Below are 6,431 nucleotides of genomic sequence, written 5' to 3' on the forward strand. Positions count from 1 at the left end.
TTTGAATTTTAACTAAACAACATGAAAGGAAGAAGTCTAACAGATTAAAAGAATAGAAAACAAATGTTAAGTGCTAGGATAGAAAAGCCTAAGTTAGAAAGAACAGGTAACCTCACAATAGGAAGTCCCATAGAATAGAAGAATAGAAAACGAACATTAAACGCTAGGATAGAAAATCCTAAGTTAGAAATAATAGGTAACCAAACATTAAACGCAAGGATAGAAAACCCTAAATTAGAAGGAATAGGTAACAACATAATAGGAAGCCTCTTAAAAGCTAGGACAGAAACTCTAAGTTAGAAAGAACAGGTATCCACACAATAAGTCCAAAACACCAAGAAGAAAAGACATAAACGATCCTCTGAAAGAAGTCGAACACATAGAAAATCACAGAAAGATCAAACTAGGATAACTTAGAAAACAATAAGATTAGGCCAACTTAGGAAAACACTTAAGATTTTAGGAAATAGAAAAACAACCAAGTCAAAACACCTAGATGCAATGCCAAACGACTATTAAGTCAAAAGCGTTTAAGAGAGTTGAAGCTAAACCTGTAAATCGTATCATACTTAAAGGGTTTTTCATTTAACTCTCGAGAAAACGAAACAATGTCAATAAGATGTCGTTGAAAAAAACACCCTAAAAGACTAAAACTTAAAACACCAAAGAAAACAAAAAAATGCTAAACATTGTCCATATAAAAAAGTTTTTACTTAGTCTAAACGATACCAAGAGCTAAACTATTACTTCGTCTAAATGATGAAGTCTTTACTCAACACTTGATGCCTTTAGAAGAAAAACTTAACTGAGAAACGCTACCTTAATAATAGGAAATCAAAAAACATTTTATTGTTTTGACCAAGCATTAAATGACATTACATGCTCAATATTCTAAAACAACAAAAGTGATATTGATAAGTGTGAAAAAGAGTTATTTTTACACTTATAAATGATCTCAATCTTCTAATTATTCATGTTATTACTCAGTGAAATGTTGTAATAGGAAGTATATTGTTTTTGTAAATTATTGTACAGGAAAGGATGTATAATTGGGAGTCTGCCAAGCCAATTCTTGCATAGCGCAAGCCAAAACTCGTACTGCCAGGAAACGGAAATTCGCATAGCGCACCATTACTTGTGCGCTGTGCGAATAACATCAGTTGAGAGGCAGCAGTTACACGAAATTCGCATAGCGCACACACACCTCTGCGCTGAGCGAATTAATGAAGTTATGTGGTTTTAAAAGACGTGACAGAAAGGCAGAAACGATCTTCTGACACACGAAAATAGCCAGAAAAATACTGGAGAATTCAGGAGACGATCAGGAGACCTTTCAAGACATCAAGACTTCACTTTCTGCAAGGAATTGCTGTAAAGAGTACGTTTGATATGTCTAGGATAGGCTAAATTTTCTGTTCATTGGAATTGGTTGTATGACGAATCATTAATGTAAATTTCCTGTGCAATATATGTTTCTGTTCTTGTTCTTTTCTTGACTTAATCTTGATTATACGAAAGTATTAATCTCTTTAAAAGTTCTTTTGTACTGGGAAGTATTTTTAGAACCAGAAACGTAAGAAAAGAAACTAAAAGTAACTACGCTAGGAATAACTTCTATGCTTTTGGTCATTCTCAACATCTGAATTTAATGCAAAATTATCTGATGAATTAATTAAGGAATTAATAATTCAATAGGTAATTTTAGAACTTGTTTTAAGGAATTAAACCAAGATACTCTCATGTGAATGCTTGAACAGAGAATATATGTTGTCCAGGATTTTACTGTAATGTTAGTCAAAGACCAATTCCAGTGATCTTTTATCGCATTTTTCGATCTTAATTCTTTTACGTTGTTAATTTCATGTTTAAATTCAAATTGAAATCACAAATATCATCAGTAATTGATCTTGATAAATAATTTTAATTGATTAACGTAACTCAAATTCCCTTGGGAGAACGATACATTTTTACTTATCCACTGTATTACTTGTAACGATTTGGTATACTTGCCAAAACGTTATCAAGTTTTTGGCGCCGTTGCCGGGGAATTTGATTGTTATTGTTATTTCAGTCATTCATTGTTTATCAATTTCAATTCTGTTCCATTATCTGTAAATCCATTGTTTTTTTTTTATTTTTGTATATCTGTATATATACGTTGTGTTTTGTTTCTGTTGTTATTTCTTTGGGTTGATATCTTGAGATTTTTGTTCTCTGTATGAGTAGGAGAACAAAATCTGAAAATTTATTGTTTGATTTTGAGATTGAGAGAACAGCCCGTAGGAATAACAGTAGACGTAGGAGAGAAAATAGAAAAAAAGAAGCTAGAGAAGCTAGCTTGTCTGCTATCTTCAACACTTTTTCTTCATCTGATCAAAAGGATAAGGATATGGAGGGAAATAATGAGGAGGAACGAGTTAGGCGTACGTTGGAAGATTATGCTTCTGTGTCTATACCTTCATCTTTCAACAGTATAGCCCGACCTGTGGTAAATGCTGCTCATATGGAAATGAAACCTGCACTAATTCATCTGGTTCAAAGTAATCAGTTTACAGGAATGTCACACGAAAATCCCTATGATCATCTGACAACATTTAATGAGATTTGTAACACTGTAAAAATTTTACATGTGCCAGATGAAGCAATTAGATTGAGTCTATTTCCCTTTTCTTTGGCTGGAAATGCAAAGCTTTGGCTTAATTCTTTTCCTGAAGGGAGTCTGACTGCTTGGGATGACGTAGTGGCAAAGTTTTTGACTAAATATTTCCCCCAATCCAAGATCAATAAAGGCAAACAGGAAATATCCTCCTTTCAACAAGAGCATGAAGAGTCGTTGAGTCAAACATGAGAGAGGTTCAAGGGGTTGTTGAGAAAAACTCCAATTCATGGATTTGACATTCCTACTCAATTAAACCTTTTCTTAGGAGGTTTAAAATCTCACACAAAGCTTATGTTAGATGCCTCTGCTGGAGGTAACATTAGGTGGAAGACACCTGATGAGGCACAGGAAATAATTGAAAATATGGCATCGAGTGATAATGATGTCCAGAGTGAGAGAGTGCAAACGCAAAAGAAAGGCATGTTTGAATTGCAATCACAAGATGCCTTATTGGCCCAAAATAAAATCATGACTCAACAACTTGAATCAGTAATGAAAAAGTTGTCACAACTACCAAAAGAACTTCAAACTGTATCTCAAGCACAACATATTCAAACTGTGCAAGGTTGTGAACTGTGTGGTGGAGAGCACCAAAATGGACAGTGTGTTATTCAGTCTAATGCAAAGGAAGAGGTTAATTACATGGGAAATCAAGGCCATTCGGGCAACTATGGAAATTATAATCAAGGATGGAGACCTCATCCTAGCATGGGTCAGGCTAGTTCTAGTAGACCACCACAACAACAGTTTCAACAACAACCTAATCTTTCTGATAGGACATCCAAACTTGAAGAAACTTTGCAACAATTCATGCAAATGTCCATATCAAATCAAAAGAGCACAGAATCTTCTATAAGGAATTTAGAAGTTCAAATTGGTCAGTTGGCCAAGAAATTAGAAGACAAGCCTGCAAATACATTTGGAGCTAACACTGAAACAAATCCAAAAGAGCATTGTAAAGCTATTACTACAAGGAGTGGTAAAGTGTTAGAAAGTGTAGTTGTGAGAAAAGAGGATGAAAAAGAAAAATCCAGTGAAGAGCAAGAAGAGAAAGAAGAGAAAGTTAATGAAGAAGCAGATAAAAAGAAGGCAGTGGAAGAGAGTCATAAAGGAAAACAAGTTTTGAATCCTTTACCGTATCCAAAGACATATTCTAGAAAAGAAAAGGAAAGTCAATTTTCTAGATTCATGGCTCTCTTCAAAAAGCTGGAAATCACAATTCCCTTTTCAGAAGCACTTCAACAAATGCCCTCTTATGCTAGATTTATGAAAGATTTGTTGACAAAGAAGAGAAAGTATATTGAGGAAGAAACAATTGAGGTGCAAGGGAATTGTAGTGCAATCATCCAAAAACTTCTACCACCAAAATTTAAAGATCCTGGTAGTTTTACGATTCCATGCACAATTGGAAAACTCCCCATTGGAAAAGCATTGATAGACTTAGGTGCAAGCATCAATTTAATGCCTTTGTCTATGTTGAAGAAAATAGGGGACATGGAAGTAAAACCAACAAGGATGACACTTCAACTAGCAGATAGGTCTGTCAAGTACCCATATGGAGTCATTGAAGATGTTTTAGTGAAAGTTGACAAATTCACTTTTCCAGTGGATTTTGTTATTCTTGACATGGAGGAGGATACTAAAGTCCCCCTTATACTTGGAAGACCTTTTATGAAGACTGCTAGGGTGATAATTGATGTTGATGATGGTCATCTGAAGGTGAGGTTACATGATGGAACATTTACCTTTAATGTAGTAGAAGCTATGCAACACCCTAAAGATAGAGGAAACTGTTTCAGAGTTGAAGTTTTGGATGATGTTGTTGAAAAAGTGAGAAGTCAGATGTTTGTGAAATCTCCCTTAGAGCGTGTCTTGATAAATTCATGTGAGGAACTTACTTTAGAAGAAGAATCTGAAGTAGAGGATATTTCACAACATCTGGAAAAATTGAAAGAAGAGAAATCCACTGACGTGAAAGTGGAAAAATTAGAAAAGGCTCAATTAGATGATCAGGAAAAGATGGAATTAAAAATGCTTCCTGATCATCTTAAGTATGTGTTTTTAGAGGAAAATGCCAAGAAGCTTGTGATAATAAGCAATTCTCTGTCAAAGAATGATGAAGCAAAATTGGTTGAAATCTTAAAAGAAAATAAAAAGGCAATAGGTTGGCACATCTCTAATCTGAAAGGTATAAGTCCAACGTATTGCATGCATAAGATTATGATGGAAGAGGACTATAAACCCATAGAACAACCACAGAGGAGATTGAATCCAAATTTGAAAGAGGTGGTGAGAAAGGAAGTACTTAAATTGCTTGAAGCAGGAATGATATATCCTATCTCTGATAGTGCTTGGGTGAGTCCTGTACATGTTGTTCCTAAGAAAGGGGGTATGACTGTTGTTCAGAATGATAAGAATGAATTAATTCCGACAAGAACAGTCACAGGGTGGAGAATGTGTATTGATTACAGAAAATTAAATCAATCCACCAGGAAAGATCATTTTCCTCTCCCTTTTATGGATCAAATGTTGGAAAGGCTGGCAGGGCAAGCCTATTATTGTTTCTTGGATGGCTATTCCGGGTACCAATCAAATAGTAGTAAATCCTGAGGACCAAGAAAAGACTGCTTTCACTTGTCCCTTTGGTGTGTTTGCATATCGAAGGATGCCATTTGGTCTATGTAATGCTCCTGCCACATTCCAACGTTGCATGTTAGCCATTTTTGCTGATCTTGTTGAGAATTGCATAGAAGTTTTCATGGATGATTTCTCGGTCTTTGGCAAATCATATGATTTATGCTTGCAGAACCTGGATGTAGTCTTGAAAAGATGCATTGCCACGAACCTTGTGTTGAATTGGGAAAAATGTCATGTTATGGTTCGTGAGGGGATTGTCTTAGGACATAAGATCTCATCCAGGGGGATAGGTGTAGATCAAGCTAAGGTTGATGTGATTGAAAAGCTACCACCTCCTACGAATGTCAAAGGGGTAAGAAGCTTTCTTGGACATGTTGGATTCTACAGAAGATTCATAAAAGATTTTTCCAAGATTGCTAAACCCCTTTGCAATTTGCTTGTGAAAGACACTCAGTTTGAATTTGATGATGAGTGTCTGAAAGCTTTTGAGATATTGAAAGAGAAGCTAGTCACAGCCCCTATTGTAGTTGCACCAAATTGGACTCAAGATTTTGAGTTAATGTGTGATGCTAGTGACTATGCCATTGGGGCTGTATTGGGACAGAGACGTGGCAAAGTTTTTCACGTTATTCATTATGGCAGTAAAGTTCTGAATGGTGCACAATTGAATTATGCCACAACTGAAAAAGAATTTTTGGCAATTGTGTATGCTCTTGAAAAGTTTAGACCTTATTTGATAGGATCTAAAGTTATCATTTACACTGACCATTCAGCCATAAAATACTTACTGGCAAAGTCTGATTCAAAGCCACGTCTCATAAGATGGGTTTTACTGTTACAGGAATTTGATCTTGAGATAAAAGACAAAAAGGGGAGTGAGAATGTCATTGCTGATCATTTGTCTCGCCTCCTTAACACTGAGGTGACTGAGAAAGAAGGAGAAATTAAGGGAGAATTTATTGATGAGCGTCTGATGCTCATACAACAGAGGCCATGGTTTGCAGATATGGCTAATTTTAAGGCTGCAGGAATTCTCCCTGATGACTTGACTTGGCAGCAAAAGAAGAAGTTTCTACATGAAGAATATCTTTGGGATGATCCTTATCTCTTCAAGTTGGGTGCTGACCACTTACTG

General features: G+C 35.6%; 1 non-coding gene across 1 annotated transcript; it reads right to left on the reverse strand.

Annotated features, from left to right (window-relative positions):
• Positions 1–2,785: 2,785 nt before the first annotated feature.
• Positions 2,786–2,892, reverse strand: LOC128193822 (small nucleolar RNA R71). Its single transcript, XR_008245131.1, has one exon. It is a non-coding gene; the product is annotated as a small nucleolar RNA R71 (small nucleolar RNA).
• Between the last annotated feature and the right edge of the window lie 3,539 nt (positions 2,893–6,431).

This window comes from Vigna angularis, chromosome 8 (assembly GCF_016808095.1).
Source record: "Vigna angularis cultivar LongXiaoDou No.4 chromosome 8, ASM1680809v1, whole genome shotgun sequence".
NCBI lineage: Eukaryota > Viridiplantae > Streptophyta > Magnoliopsida > Fabales > Fabaceae > Vigna > Vigna angularis.